A 17,108-nucleotide genomic window follows, 5' to 3' on the forward strand; every position below is an offset into this window, starting at 1 on the left:
GACGTATGGGGATGTTCTTTAACACCTCTCCCCACTAGCCACTGTCTTAATTTGAAAGAAATAGGTTAATACATAAGGACATATATATGATAGTGATAGACTCTGGGTTCACAGATTAGGATTGAATTAATTTATTTTTCAAAGAAATCGCTCCTTTAATTCTTCTCTATTAGGTCATTCCATAAGCTATAAATATTTTTGTATTTATACAAATATACTAGAAAAGCACTCATCTTTTAAGGAAATAACAATTCCTTGACTCCACATCCCCTCTAGTTATCACCCTGTTTTTTCCTCATCTTCAATTCACAGCAAACTCCTTGAAACCAACTCCCTTCCTACAGTTCTCTCTTAAACTCACTCCAATAAAGTTTTCATGACCACCAAGAACTTGTTACAGTCACCAATGATTTTCATATTGCTAAATCTAACAGTGACATCCTTGTCCTGGATCTAATAAGATCTGCCATAGCTGTTCACTTACTCCCTCCTTAAAACATTTACTTGGCTTCAGGAATACCATTCACTCTTAATTCCCCTCCTTCCTCATGGAATGCTTCTTAGTTTCCTTTGCTAGCTCTGGCTGTCCTTCTCTCTCTCTCTCTCTCTTTCCAAGTCAACATTACAGAACCCTAAAGCAAAATCTTTGGGCTTCTTCTACAGCCACACTCTCTCCCTAGATTATCTTAATCAGTTCTCAGGGTATTAAATACTATCTCCATGTCCATGACTTAAAATTTTTATCTCCAGGGGCTCCTGGGTGGCTCAGTCGGTTAGGAGTCCGACTCTTGATTTTGGCTCAGGTCATGGTCTCGTGGTTCACAGGTTCAAGCCCCACATCGGGCTCTGCATTGACAGTGTGGGGCCTGCTTGGGATTCTCTTTCTCACTCTCTCTCTGCCCCTCTCTGCCTCCCACCCTCCTTCCCTCCCTCCCTCCCTCCCTCCCTCTCTAAATAAATAAATAAATAAATAAATAAATAAATAAATAAATAAATATTTTTTATCTCCAGCCCAGACCTCTGCCCTGAACTGCAGACTCATGTATACCTTGTCTGGACAGTATCTCCACTTGGATTGCTAACTTAACATAACCAAAATTAAACTATTTCCCATCTGCTTCTCCTGAAGTCTTCACCATCTTGGCAAATGGCAGCTCCATTTTTTCCGGTTAGTCAGGAAAAAAACAATGAACAGACACATCCAATCCACCATCAAATTCTGTTGGCTTTGATTTCAAAATGTATACAGACTGTAAGCACTTCTCTCAATTCCTGCCTAAAATCGCTATCATCTCCCACTCTGGATTGCTGCTGGAGCCTGCTGAATGATCTCATTATACCCACCCTCAGACATTCTCTACATAACTGTTGAGAGGTCTATTTAAAACAAGTCAAAACTCTTTAAATGCTTCCCACCTTCAGAGTAAAAGCCAAAGTCCTACTGGCCTACAAGGCCATATATCATCTACCATGCACACCTCTCCCAGCACCCTCTATGGCCCCCCACCTCATCTTTCACCAATCATTCCCCCCAATGCCTCCGCTGATCTACTTGCCACTCCTCAAACAAGACAAGCATGCTTCAGACCCGAGACATCTGCACTTGCTTCATCTTCCTCAACTACTCTCTCCCCTAATAGCTGCACAGTTAGATCATCACAATCTCACTTCTTCCATGTTTCTGCTCAAATACCATTCATCACCACAGCCTTCTCTAACCATCTTACATAAAATAGCAGCATCCTGGGGCGCCTTGATGGCTCAGTCGGTTAAGCCTCCCACTCTTGATTTCAGCTTAGGTCATGATCTCAGTTTGTGAGATCGAGCTCCATGTCAGGCTCTGTGCTAACAGTATGGAGCTTGCTTGGGATTCTCTCTCCCCATCTCCCCTGCTCACCTCCCCCTCAAATAAATAAATAAACATTAAAAAAAATTTAATTAAAAAAAAAAACAGCAGCATCCTCCTTACATGGTCTCTCTGCCTTATTCTGCTTTGCTTTTCTCCACAGTAGTATAATAGCTGACATATTACATATACACTTGTTTATTTTCTGTATCTTGTCATTAGAATGAAAGTTGCACAAGGGCAGAAAAGGCGTTTTCTTCACTGCACTATTATTAGCAAGTGCTCAGTGGGTATTTCTTGAATGGATGGATGGCATGAATCAGGAAAATCTAGACTGGTCTCAAAGATTGGGTTGAGCAAATTTACACTGTGGAACTTCTCAAGTCTTGGAAAAATGTTGACTGCAAAAGTGACTATGAAATGAAGAAAATAAACCCTAGAAAAAAATGTAAAATAAGAATAAAAGGAAGAGTAAGGAAAAAAAAAATGGCCATCTCTGCCTCCCCACTCTCTGTAAAGAAATATTACCAGGCTATGTTTCTTATAACCTGGCCTATCAACTCAGATCAAAGTATCACCAGACCCATCCTACACTTAAACAGCTGTTACGAATAGTTCCTGCTTTTCTAAACTATGGTTGTCAGAGAAAAGTGTAACTGCCAACCATAACACTGTCTGCCAAGACATAATGGTCAGTGAAAGCTCTCAAATTTCCCCAAAGCACTCAGGCTGCAACCAAATATCATTAATATGATGACAACAACAATTCAAAGTACCTTCTGGTGTCTGCCTATCTTAGTTGTCCCTAGTGTATTCACTAGGGGGTCAGTCATCAAAGACTGTGTTATCTTGATATGGTGGGGAGAAGGGTATGGGGGAGGAAGGAAGGGGGGAAGGGAGAGAAAGAAACAGAGAGAAAAGGAGGAGAGGGAGAGAGAGAGAGAGAATGAATGAGCATTAATTCAAAGAAACATGACCTACATTTATTTTTTGTATTTTACAGAGATGTAGATTGCCAGGGAATAAAAAGTATCTACTAAGCTACAAAGGTATCACCATTACAGAAGGACCAAAACCCTGAGACATCCAGCATTCCTTAGCTAAAGAGCTGTCTTGCATTTCCCATCCCCACACACAGAACTGAAGATATAGGGCAGGAGGCCATGCCAAATTGGACAGTTGGGAACAGTGATTGTGGAGAGGAGGGCAGTAACAACTAAAGTAAGGCAGGGAAGAGAAAAGTAATTAGCCATTTTTTTTTCTCTTTTCCCCTTCCCATCATACTTACCAAGTATAAAAACCAGCCAGATGAAAACTGGGAAGAAAAAAGCAGCAAGTTAAGAATAAGGATGCTTTGAAGCAAATAATAGCAGAAGAAATCAAGTACAAATTCCTTTCCTAAGTGGCTCTTTGAAAACCAATCATATGAAATGTCAGGAAATGACCAAGGAAATTTAAAACAAGCCCCACACCTTAGATAACTATAAAACAGTACAAAGAGAACAAAGATTATTAATTATTTGGAATGATGATCCTGGAGCATTTTTAAGATCAACAATCCTCAAAGATGGTCCAACGATCAAACTGATCAACATGGAAAAGTAAACAGGTGAAAAACTTCAGCTTTCATGAATCCAGTCTTTAAGAATCCTCTGGCTTCTCTGGGGCGCCTGGGTGGCTCAGTTGGTTGGGCGATCGACTTTGGCTCAGGTCATGATCTCGCAGTGAGTTGAGCCCCGTGTCAGCTCTGTGCTGACAGCTCAGAGCCTGGAGCCTACTTCAGATTCTGTGTCTCCCCCTCTCTCTACCCCTGCTCATGCTCTGTGTCTGTCTATCAATAACATACAAATGTTAAAAAAATTTTTTTAATAAAAATAAAAATAATAATAATCCTCTGGCTTCTCGAGGGGAAAGTAGGCAATGGGTATTGAGGAGGGCACTTGTTAGGATGAGCACTGGGTGTTGTATTGAAACCAATTTATCAATAAAGGAAGGAAGGAAGGAAGGAAGGAAGGAAGGAAGGAAGGAAGGAAGGAAGGAGAGAGAAAGAAAGAAAGAAAGAAAGAAAGAAAGAAAGAAAGAAAGAAAAAGAAAATCCTCTGGCTTCTCAATGGTTTCAAATCTCAAAACAACCAATCAGAAGTCTTGAAAGTCAGAGGAGTAACTCTGGGGGCATGCAAAAAAAGCAATCAACTCAGCAGAGAAAGAAGAACTGAAATGTCACGTATTATACCTAACATACTGATTTGTCAATCGACTTAAAAAGAAAGGAGGGTTCGGACTGGTTGCTCTCAATAGGCTGAGTAATGTCCCAGCATCAGCACCAGTAGCAGGCAGATGTTAGAAGCTAAAAGAAGCAGGAGACCATAGGATACTCTGAGAAAGTGTGGAAGGAAAAAGTGGGTAGCAAAGTAAAGACAACTTAGCTCTATATAACCGCTGGTCATCAGCATATCACAGTGGGACACAACAACCAGAATTGTTTGTAGCCTGAAGTGGCACTTTGTATTTACTTTTGTGCTAATACTTCCCTCTCCGTAACACTCCTCCCCCATCTGGCACTGATGGGTCTCCCTGCTCCTCCCTGGCAGTTGTTACTTTCTAGAGCTCCTCTTCCTCCATCCATTCTTTGATTTAGGTGATTTGGTGTTTCCCACCCCCACTTCAGTCTCCTGCCCTCTTCCTGTATTAGTTCATCCTGTATTAGTTCATGCCTTCTACTCAGTCCCTGTCCTTGAAAAGTACACAATCCAGTGGGGGAGGTAGATGCGTCACTAGATTAGATGCAAATACATCACAGTCAATGCCATAAAAGAAATATGACAAAGTGTTTGAAGCACATATTCATCTGTCATTACCCTACTGCATATCTTCCAAATCAACACTCCAGCTTCCTACTCTCTTGTAAATCAGTTACTAAGTCCTGTATCTTTCCATAAAATCTCCTGATCTCCAAATCCACTTTGCAGTTCAGGCTTTATTTCTCATATGACCTATTGCAACCACTTCCTATCAGAAACACAATTCAATATATTTCCACACCGCCACATCAGCCAACTCCCTAAAAGACAAACCCTATCATCCCCTTACTTTGAAACATCTAATATCATTCCAATGCCTATGAGATAAAGTTCGAATCCTTAGCACAAAAAATAAGATAATACACTTCTCAAACACACCCTTTTAAAAGTAGACAGACTAAGATCCAGTTCCACTGCTTACTAGCTGTGTTACCTTTGGCAGGTCACTTTACCTCTCTAAGCTTCCTCATTTGCAAAGTGAGGATATGAAGAACCTACCTCTTACAGTTGTTACGGGAATCAAGAAAGCAACTCCAAGCCAAGTACCACAACAGTAGCCAGCATTCAACCAATGTTAACTATTACCCTGGGATATCTCATCTATCTAGCATGTCTCACTCCCCAAAGGATGCAGATAACCAAAGTTTTACTCTCATATATTTTACAATGATTAACAAACAGTAAGAGTTAAATCAGAAATGACCTTCTGGTTAACCATGACCTAACAGAAACTTCATTTAACCAAAATACGCTTTCCTAAAATTTTTGCTTTGTCAAAATTTACTATAACTTATTTAGAAACAAGTACCCATTTACAAAAAACAAAACAAAATAAAAAACTAGCTTTGTTTTGTTTCCTATTCAAGTTCAGGAAGAAAAAAAAAGCTGCAACTTACCAATAGAAACTCACTTAGAGATTTTTAAGAATGTGATTCTCTATAGTATTAAACCACATAAACTAAATTCAATCTCAACTGCATATATAATTTTCTAAAGATATACACATGTAACAAAACAAACTCAAGAAGCTTAAGAAAATACAAGTGTGCATCAGATGATGGAGTGACATTCATTCTCAGATTTCACAATCAAAAGATAAAATCACGAAAATTTTTTGTAAGTCAGTGATTTTTAATAATTTTCAAAACTGCTGGGACGCCTGGGTGGCTCAGTCAGTTGGGCATAGGGTTTCGGCTCAGGTCATGATCTCGCGATTTGTGAGTTTGAGCCCCACATCGGGCTCTGTGCTGACAGCTCAGAGCCTGGAGCCTGCTTTGGATTCTGTATCTCTCCCTCTCTCTGCCTCTCCCATGCTCTTGCTCTGTCTCTCTATAATAAATAAATGTTAAAAAAATTTTTTTAAATAATAATAATTTTAAAAACTGCCAAATTCACAATAATAACAAAACAGATCAGAAACATTTTAGGAGACTCATATTTATGATGTTAAGTGATAATGAAAATCGGTAAAAAGATTCCAATAAACTTATGGGCAAAGGACAAACAATTCATACACTTGATCTTAGCCAAAAGGCCGAGAAGCGATTCAAACAATTCATACAAAGGAGAAACTAAAACCAGAAAAATACTGCATTTGCTTTTCTATTGTGAATAGTTATGTTAGGCAGTAGACAGATGTTAAGCAGTAGATAGTCTTACACCTATTTTAAAAAAAAAAAAACTTTTAAAACAAAAACCTATAAAAGTATGACAAAACTGGTCAACTAAACAGCAAGAGGCAATGTAAATCAATTAAAAAAAAAAAAAAACCTTTCATGGCACTTGGGTGGCTCAGTCTCTTAAGCATCTGACTTCGGCTCAGGTCATTATCTCAGGGTTTGTGAGTTCGAGTCCCATGTTGGGCTCCATGCTGATAGTGCTTCATGCTGACAGTGTAGGGCCTGCTTGGGATTCTCTCTCTCCCTCTCTCTCTGCCTCTCCCCCATCTTCTCTCTTTCTTTCTTTCTCTCTCAAAATAAATAAACTTTTAAAAAGTAAAAATAAATAAATAAATCTTTCAGAAATAAATTCGGCAATATTTTCCAAAAGTGACAAAAACTTTCAGACCCTCTGACCTTGTAATTCCCCGTCCTGGGTCTTTAGCCTAAAGGAAAGAAGCAAAACATAGCACAGCTATATGATAACTGTTTTACTTGCAAAGCAAGAAATAACTTGGATGTCCAACTAGTATAAATAAGTAACTCAATTCACTGCAACATTGTAAAATTTAAATGTGCAAAAATTATAGCAAAAATAAAACATTAAATATGAAAGCAATATTAAACATTACGCTTCGATTATAGTATAAAATCACATATATACGGTGAAAAATAAAAAATAAACGTTTATTTTTTTTTATTTCTTTCATCATTAAGTTGTTTGTAAAATAAAAATCCTATTGGAATTGATCAGGCCCACTACAGTAAGTACACATTTCAGAAGCCTAAAACCACAAGCATCAATTTTTTTCCCAAAAAACCTATCACATAGACGAGTAATCAGATAGGCTCTTCTCACATACAGACTAGCCACACATGTAATTTTAGCCATGCTATTAGCCATCTGTAACCTTACTATATTAAAATCTCATTTTACCATCAAAACGTAACTGTATGAGGGATCTCCATATGGTGAGCAGAAGCCGCTTGTTATGGGGCATCTGGAGAGAGAGCCCCAAGCACTGAGGTTAAAAACTATCCAGCCAAGCAGAGTAGTGAAGGTTAGGTTTCTCCTCTATCCCCAAATGAATTATCATGTTTCTCAACACTCAAGGGCTCTAAGTTTCTAAGAGTGGCAGCTAAGCATTCAAGGAGGGAGAAAATATAAGCCGATTTGTTCTCCTTCTGAAAAATTGGCAGCTTCCTCATTTTCCCCCTAAAGCACCATGAAAGAATGAAAAATACACAAGCATGAGGTCTGAAGATGTGGGGTCCCAGTGACTCTAAACAACCTAAATAAGACACTTGCCCTTTCGAGAATCAGTTGTTTAATGGGTAAAATTTTTTAAGCTGAACCGAATAATTCGTTAATTCTTTCAAGTTCAACATTCTATTAATAGACCCCCTTTACTAATACATGTCTACGCCTCTCAAAACCTTCCACTCAAAATTGTAGAACAATTATTAAGACTTATAATTAGGAAACTGAGAGCAAAGGTAAAATACACAAATAGTCAAAAGGCTTGAATTGTATCCCAGCTCTGTCCCTTTCGACCTGCAAGACCTGGGGCAAATCACTTTGCCTCAAAATAAACTCTTAAAATCAAAGAAGCAGGAATCCTTACTGGCCATGCCTTTTTTAGTCTTGCATTATAAAATGTATAGGTTTTTTGCTGTCATCACTAGGATTTCATTCCCAATCAGCAACAATTTTGACTGTCTTCATGGAAATTTAAAGGTACCTTATGCATTCATCTTTTCCATGTTTTCCAATATTGAAAGAGATCGTTCACAAAGTCTGCCTATCTTAAACTTACATTTAAGATCAAGAGCATTCCTCAAAAATGTAATCAATAAATAGTTTTTGAGTACCTGTGCCACATAACAGTAAATGTTAGCATTGAAGGAACCCAAAGGTCTGATGGAGACAGACATATAAACAAATCATTACTAACTGACAGATGCTAAACGAAGAATGAATGATGTAGTACTGGATCAGTCAAGACAAGGGGGATAAGATTTCTGGACCATTTTCAGAGGTGATGTTTTCGGTAGATCTTAAAGAGCAAATTGTTTACTAAGTAGAGAAGTCTCAATAGAGAGAACAGTGTAAAACCACAAAGGAAGATGTCATCTTCAGAGAACTCTTAAGTAGTGTCTGTATGGAGAGGAGAGCAAAATGGCAGAAATGAAATTAGAAACGTTCACAAGTTATCAGAAATCTCAAAGGACTTTGACTTTTATCAAATACAGATTATGTACAGTCACTGACGGACTTTTACACGGGGAATCAAAGTCCCCTTCTATTTAGTATACAAAGGAGTTGAGTTGGCAACAAACAAAAAAATGCAGGTCTCGATATGGAAATATAGAATAAATGGTTGTTGTTTTAAATGAAGAGTGCCTGCTCTCAGGATGGCTTCTAGCGGTTTCTTACCATGAAGTTTCTTTACACGGAAGTAAAAGAATATGAATTATGGCTAAAAGGTTCTTAAGAAAGTGTGTGTGTTTTGCCTAAAGAGAATACTAAAGAAAATAACCAAATAACACTAAAGAGCTTTAATAAATCTCAAGAGGCAAACCGTAATAATGTCTGAGAAGACTAAGTACAGGCAAAACATTCAAGAATGTTTAAATCTTTATCTTATACTGATTGCAGATAAAACCAAGTTTTGTGCAGGAGGAGGGTATCTTAAATTCCTTTTGGTTAAAGAGCTGTCCCCACCAAAATCTTTAGTCTACAAGAGGATTTTTTTGTGTGTGTGACTGGCAAAATTAGTTCCATTATATTTTAATTCTCAGGAGAAAAAGAGAAAAGGAATGCTTTTTCAAATGGCTATTCTGAAAGGACTGAAGCTCAATTCAGCTCACCAATGAGAGTGAAATATCCACATTTCAATCTGTGACCACGAAGAGTCCCTGCATCAGTAATTGCCACACGGCTAAGGCCTAGTGCTGGAACAGCAAGCCTAATTGGCTGGGTAGCCTACAAAGATGAATTTGCAATTATTGAAATTCAAACTCAAGCTTAGCCACTAACGACTACCTCAAAGGAGTCATTCTTCCTTTTACTTTGATAAAAAAAAAAAATAGGTACATAAAAAACATATACATATATATATATGTATATGTATGTATGTATAAAAACAGCAGATGTCAAAAGGAGAGAGAAGCAGCATCTGAACCCATGGCAATGGTGTGGTCCATCAAAGTTTGATCTAAGGATGTGTTTTAAGGTGTGTCTTTGTTTTGGCCCAGCAATTAAAAAAACAAACAACAACAATAAAAAAAACCCCAACAGTCATTCGGGGCACCCGGGTACTTTCCCCCTGTCAACCCTCGCAAGCATCCTGGCTCTGAAATCACTGGGTAACTTGGCCTCGCCCTGATTTCTCCTAAGAGAAAGGCGCACCCCCAGCGCCTGAGGCCCCCTGCGCGCCTGTCACAGCCCGCGGGGTGGGGGGCGTCCGGCCTCTAGCCTCCACGCTCGCCCCTCCTCAAGCGGCTTGCGGGGAACTCGAGACGATGCCGGGAGGGCGGGAGGCCTGAGAGCGTCACAGCCTCACCCTAGGTGCCTGGGCCCGAGACCCGCCGCGCCCCCCGCCCAGGGCAGTCGCGGACGCCCGCCCCGCCCCGACTCCGGTCCCGGCTCCCGCCCGACCCCGACTCTCACCGTGCGGAGGTCACGCTGCCTCCCCGGCCGCGGCCCGGCTGCGGGTCGCCCAGTGACCTACGGGCCCAAGGACCGCAGGTGAGGCGAGGGACCGCCCGTCACATCCCCGCCAGCCCCGCAGCCAAACCTGCAGCAGCCAGCATCGCGTCCGCGGCCTGAGGGAGCGCCTGACTCGAGAGACACCGCGCCCCCTCCCTTGGCCGGCACCCGCCTGGACTCCGCCCTCCAGGGCCCGCGCACCGCGCGCGCGCAGCCCCGCCCCCCCGGGACCCGCGTGCGCAGGCGCGAGCCTCACGGGGCCAGGTCCCGCCTTCAGATCCGCCCCCGCCGCCCGACTCCGGCCTCAGCCCACCCCTAGCCCCGCCTCCACCCCGCGCCAGAAATCCCCAGGCTCCGCCTTCACTTCGGGACCGCCCCTCTCCTCTGACCTTGCTTCTCTGCACCCTGACTCAGGTGTCCGCTAGGTTGAACCCGTGATGCCAGCCCTGCAGCTGACCGCTTTAGCCGGGGCCTCGGACTAACATTTGCTACTTGACCGCGGTCAGACCTGTCAACTCCACCTCCTGACCATGAGAAGTTAGTAGTCTAAGCTTTGGGACTGACATGGGCTCCGCTCCCACCTTTCAGCGGTGTGGACGCTTCCAGCATTTGTGTCCATCCAGATTCCCTGCCCTCCCATGCTCTGGCGCATGCCTGAACCATACACCCAACCTACCACACCAAAACAGGGGATCTTGCTGAGGCTGAGCGGAAGGAAGGGGCAACCCCCAAGTGCTGAGATTTGCGGCAACTCTATGGCGCAATCTGGGTTCCTTTTGCCAGGAACCGCCTTAGAATTCCCATCACCCACAGGCCTGTTCCTTTCCTTTCTTTCTCAGCAGCTGGGCCTGCCTTGAATATCCTGGAGGTCTCCGAGGTCTGGCTAAGTGTTAAAGTCCTGCAAGCTGCACATATGTGACAAATAGACTAGCAGCTCACTGAAATCCTTGTAGGCCAACACTTACCAACAGCTCGACTGCAATAAATAACATTTAAGGAGAATTCTAATGTTTATTGATTGCTTTTAAAATACAATATACATAGGGAAAAACTATAAATATATATCCCTTAAGTAAGTATCTTAAAGTTCTGTAACTCCTTTCATCTCTACTTTTTCTCATGGTCAGAACTGTCCAACATTTTAATTAGCTCTGGATTTTTTTCCTCCAGACTTAGACATTATCATTAGTTTTATACAGTAAACATTTTTTTATAATTACATGTTTACCATTTTTCTTTCTTATTATTTATTGCATTTCATATTTGCTTGGGGATTATACTCCATTTTCTGGAGGTACATCCTTTAGAAGCTATTTTAGTGAAGTCTGCTAATGGTAAATTCTATTAATTTTTTTAGTATGAAACATTGCATTTTATTCTTGAATTAACATGAAGCTAGGGGTAAAATTTAGTATGAGAATCCCCTTCTCCCTTAAATGTTTGATGTTCTACTGTATTCTAGCTTTTGCTGTTGCTGCTGATAATTTTTGTATTGATTTCTTGTTATTTTGGGTAAAGTATACACTCTGGATGTTTTAAGATAACTTTGATTTTAACATTCTGTAGTTGTATTATTATGTGGCTTACAATGGATTTCATTTTATCTATATTGTGCAGGGTCGCCTGAGTGGCTCAGTCAGTTAAGCATCCAACTCTTGATTTCAGCTCAGGTCATGATCTCACACTTGGTGAGATCGAGCCTCACATCAGGCCCTGTGCTGACAGTGCAGAGCCTGCTTGAGATTCTCTCTCCCTCTCTCTTCTCTTCCCCACTCGTGCTCTCTCTCTCTCAAAATAAATAAATGAAAGTAAAAAAAAAAAACATTTATTATTTATATTGTGCAGTGTTTAATGTGCTTCCTGAAACTATAAATTGAAGTGTATCATTTCTGGCGGAAAGGGGGGGGGCGGAATTTTTAAATTCCATCGTTTCCTTGCTGATTTTGATGTGATTTGATGTTTGGGTCTGAGAGTAATTGGATAAGAAAGTAATCCTGAGACGTTTTCAGTGCAAAATGGTGGCTTTATTAAAGCACTGGGACAGGAACCGGGGGCAGAAAAAGCTGCATTACAAAAGTGAGGACTTAATTCTCTAATTTTTTTAATTCTCCATGTGTTAAAGAGAACAGGCCATCCTCTTTTTTAGTAAGAAGTAAGTTTATACATCAAGTCTTGTCCAAGTAGTGAAGTGGGACAAGATGGAAGGACTAGAAAAACATGAGTAACTGACTTCTATGTTTACAAGTTAAAGGCATTGTCTGGTGGCTTGTTTTAATTTCTCCTTCTATGCCAACAATTTTATGGTTAGACAAGTAGGGCCAGAGGGCTGAATAAGAACAGAGTAAGTGGCTCCTGTACCAATAACAAAATTGATAAATGAAACTTCCACATCCAGGGTAACCCAGGGCTCCCTTATCTTGATGTCAAAGGAAGCCAGCCACGGCCTGTCATGCCAGATCCTCTGCTCTGGTTCCTGCACTCTGGCAGGAAAGTGAGTTCCTGTCTTCCTCTCTCTCTCTCTGGAGATGAGGATAGTCTCTATTCCAATGTCCTTTTTTCTTACAGACAGGACATGGCCCTGGTGAAGAGCATATGTTTGGACATTCTTTGCTTCAATGTCTGATTTGGCCACACCATACCATGTTCCTTTGTCTGATACTGGCTTTTTCTTTGGCCCCTGGTTAGTCTGGTATTGTGGGGAATCTGTAATAGCAGTAGTCAGTGTTTGAGCCTGTACTTTACCCTGCAATTTAACACTCCAGTCCTTTTCCTACCTAAAGGCCATATCTATTGATAGACTCCGGTAGCTACCTCTAGTAGGCACTGGGTGGGGGGTTGAGGACCTAAAACCATTTTAGTCAGTTTTTAAAGATGTCAGGTGCCAACTGACTTATAAAATGTATGTTTAGTATAGTTGTTCCCTCAGGTGAGATTGGGTCCAGATTTGTATATTTACAGATGGCTTCTCTCAAACGACTTTGAAATAGAGCTGGATTCTCTCGTCAGCTCCTTGAGTAAGTTCATGAATTTTATCAAAGTTTACAGGTTTAGAGAATCTTTTTTTCATTCTTTCTATTAAACATGTTATCTTATGGTCTCATCTTTTCCCTTCCCTGTCTATCTTCTTGGTAATTCCATGGTCCTAAAAAAGCAAAGAAGCTCCATTACCAAAAAATAATCCTCCCTGACTCCCAGTGGTGTCCCATGCAGGATATGTCAGAGGTTCCTCGTTTCAAAGAGACCCAAGTGATCTCTCCAACGAAATCACTATGATCAACACCCTGCCTTGTAGAAAGGGATGCCATCATTCCCCACTTCCCCATTGCATCCTAGGCTACAAATGGGTGCCAGTGAATGGGCCAAAATGCCATGCCGTGCCATGAAGAACTCATGTTTAACTCATGGTAAACACACAAAAAAAAGTATTACAAGGGACAATTACCCAATTTTGTAATTTAAGTAGTTAGTAGGGGACATTGAAGAAAAAACAGTAAAGACAGAAATCTACCATAATCTAAGTAACCTTCTAATACGTGTAGTTCTTATCACTGACTTCCTTAGGAAACGGTCCCTGGTTGAGTAAGGTAACTAACTTCTAGCCAGGGTACTAACTTCCAGCCAAAAGGCACAGGTGGCGGATTGAACCTGAGCAATCAACATGAAAGTGTTCCAATAAGACCATACTCCTTGAAAAGCCCCTGAAATGAAAGTAAAGGAAGAGAAGTACTCAACAAGTTTGCACCGAGGCTCAGAGTCCAGATGAGTAGACTTGAGCCCCACATTGGAAACCAAAATGATGTGATTTGATGTTTGGGTACGAGAGCAAAAGGTCAAAAAGGAATTCTTGAAATGTTTTTGGTGCAAAATGTTTGTTTTATGAAAACACTGGGACTGGACCCATGCAGAAAAAGCTGCATTATAAAGGTGAGGAGTGACTAATTATATGGGGTGTTTTATCTTATGGAGGGGGAAGGTGACATTAGGGCTCCTGGAAATTGAGTCTGTAGATTCCTGGAGGTCTGGCTATTACTGTGTTTTTCTTGTAAATCATTAAGACAGTAACAGACTGATGGAGTTTCGTGTCTTGCATGACTGTGATCTTTATCAGTTGACCATTTGCTTTTCCTTTCTTTGTTCTCGGGCAGTCATAAGTGCCTGGGGAATGTCACACATATCCCACTCTCACCTTGGGGGAGGGTAGGTATATGGAGTGTCAGTCTGCCTTTTGCACTCAGCTTACCTTTTGTTATCTCCTCAATTTAAAATGCTGCCTTTGTCATATATTACCTTTTCAAATGCAATTGAGTCTATTTCTGGATTTTTAAATTCTGTTTTATTGATCTTTCTTCATATTAATGGATCATTACCAAAATGTTTTAAATATAAAAGCTAGCTCCAACTCTTTCCACTGCTCCCTTGTTTTCAGAGGTTTTCTGACTAATTTTGCTCCTCTGTTCCTCAAATTTTACAATCCACTTATGTGGTTTCAGGAAAAAAAAAAAACCATAATATTTTTATTGGAATTTGTCTGCATTTACAAATAAGGGAGAATTGACATTTCTATGAGATTGTATCTTCCTATCCAGTAACTTAATGTCTTTCCATTTTTTTGCATTCAATTTTATAATTTCTTAATTATTTCATAGCTTTCCTTCTTTGGGTATTATGTGTTATATTTATGCCTTGGTATTTTATGTACTGTAATAAATGAGGATTTCTTTTCTATTATGTCTTCCATTTCTTGTTTGCTTGTATGAGGGTCTTTGGGTTTCATATGTTAATTTGATGACTTTGTTACTTTACTAAATTATCTTGTTTGTACTACTTTTCTCATTAATTCTTTGGGACTTTCCTCATATATAATTTGTTCTCTGTAAATAACCCTGGTTAATGCCTCCAATTCTATATAATAGAGGACATAATGACATTATTATTTTGTTCATTACTTTAGCAGAAAAGCTAGTAAGGTGCTAACTTTTGAGGTATATATGTGTATATATGTGTATATATATGATATATATATATATATCATATATAGATCAATTTTTAGTTTACTGAGTGTTTTGACTTAAAAAAAAATACAAATGGATGTGGGATCCTGTCAAATGCCTTTACTATATCTCTAGAAATTCTTACATATTAATGGATTTTCTAATATTGCTTTCTTTTGCATTCTTGAAATAAACCACACTGGATCACAATGTATCTTTTAAATTTGCTGTTAGAGTCTATATAAGTTTTTTGCATTGACATTTTTAAATGGTCTATGGTTTCCTTTTAGTAGAATAAAAATCTTTGGAACTTATTCCAAATAAATTTGAAGTTTATTGGAATAAAAATCTGGCAATCTTTATCAGGTTTGTGATTAATATTATATGTGCTTCCTAAAATGAAATACTCTAAAATAATTTAAGTAACAATGGCATTATCTGATCCTTAAAGATTATATGGAATTCCTTCGTGAAATTCCTTTGTATATTCTTTATGATTCTTTGTGTATTTCTTTCTGTAGAATAACCCATAAGCCTTTTGATTTCTTTTACACTAACTAGATTTTTAGACTTTCTATCTCTCTATTAGGATAAATTTTGGTAAGTTGTGTTTGCCTAAAAGTATACCTATTTTTCCCAAGTTTTTAAATTTATTTGCACAGAGTTATATAAAATATTTTCTTCTTAAAAATTGTTATTTCTGTTTTTATGCTATTTCCCCGTTCTCACTTCTATTTTTGTATATTTGTGCTCTCTCCCTTTTTTAAAGCTTATATTAGCTAGTGGTTTCTGTATTTTATTGTGTTTTCCAAATAACCAAGTTTTGCATTTATTCTACTCTTTTCTGTTTTCCAAATTATTATTGGTAAGTTTATCTTTATTAATTCCTTTCTTCTTTCTTTCAATTTACTTTATTTTATTCTAGCTTTCCATTTTGGATATTAAATTCATTTATATTTATTTTTTCATCTTAATTGCCCTGGTATTTAAAGCTATAAGTTTTCCTGTGATAACTGCTTTAGCAGTATCACAGAGATTCTGTGTCGTGTTTTCACTACTATCTTCGAGAAATTCTGCTATTTTATTTTTTATTTTTCCCTTTATCCCAGTAGTTGTTTAAGAAAGTGTTTTAACTTAACAGGAAAAGGAAAATTAAAACATTTTAAGAAATTCTGTCATTAATTTCTAAAAGTTTTCTTACATTTTGATCAGAGAATGTTATTCCTGTTCTTTGGAATTTCTTGAGATTTTCTTGGTGGCCTAATATTTGCTCAATTTTCATGAATGTTCCACATGCACTTGCAAAAATAAAATATATTTTCTTTTTATAGGTACAGAATACAGTATAGTTTTATAGGATATATTAGTTCCCCTTTCTCACTTAACAATGGACAGAAAACAAAAATTGTAAGACATTGGAGGACAACCTTTAACATAGAAGCCAGAGACCCAAACAAATAGACCTAAAAGGAACCAGAAACACTGCAGGAAGAAGAAACTGCCTCCATACTGTCCCCTCCCAAAAACTATAAATAATATGTTCAGAGAAATAAGAAGTCCATATTACATCCATGACGCAACAATAGGTGTTATAAAAAAGAAATGTTCTGAAAACACAAAAGAGCTCTTGAAAATGAACAAGATACAGCAGCAATGAAAACTCAAGGGAATGAAAATAAAATTGAAAAAATCTCCCAGAAACTGACACAAACAGAAAAATATATTGAGAATAAGACATAAAATGGTTTAATTAGATCTCCTGAAAATTTTCCAATGTCCTCAGATACTAAGAGGAAGCTCCTCACTGCAGATGGTTCACTGTGGGATAAGGGCTTGATAGGCTCTCTCTGAGGCTGGGCAGACAGGGTAAGTGCCTGCCTGTAGTTCCTTTCCCCACTGTACAGCTTGCCCTGGCTATTTGCCTCTGGGATCAGGACAGCACTTCTCTGGTCTGGTATCCTTCCTGGGCACTCCAACAGAACCCCCCATGGACCTCTGCCCCCCATTCACACTAGATCTGACCCTTTCCAGTCTATACACCACAGGTGGGATCATTCACAGATGGGCCAGGCACTGGACCCCAGGACCCAAAGGCCTTCT

General features: G+C 39.4%; 1 protein-coding gene across 4 annotated transcripts in view; it reads right to left on the reverse strand.

Moving 5' to 3' along the window:
• The window catches only part of CCSER2 (coiled-coil serine rich protein 2), a 194,829-nt gene extending 184,634 nt beyond the window's left edge, over positions 1-10,195 (reverse strand). For all 4 annotated transcript variants that reach the window (XM_030334531.2, XM_030334535.2, XM_030334533.2 and 1 more), the window contains exon 1: positions 9,979-10,195. The gene's annotated coding sequence lies outside the window, so the exon portion shown is untranslated. The remainder of the gene's footprint in view (positions 1-9,978) is intronic.
• Positions 10,196-17,108: the final 6,913 nt, after the last annotated feature.

This window comes from Lynx canadensis, chromosome D2, assembly GCF_007474595.2.
Source record: "Lynx canadensis isolate LIC74 chromosome D2, mLynCan4.pri.v2, whole genome shotgun sequence".
NCBI classification, from domain to species: Eukaryota; Metazoa; Chordata; class Mammalia; order Carnivora; family Felidae; genus Lynx; species Lynx canadensis.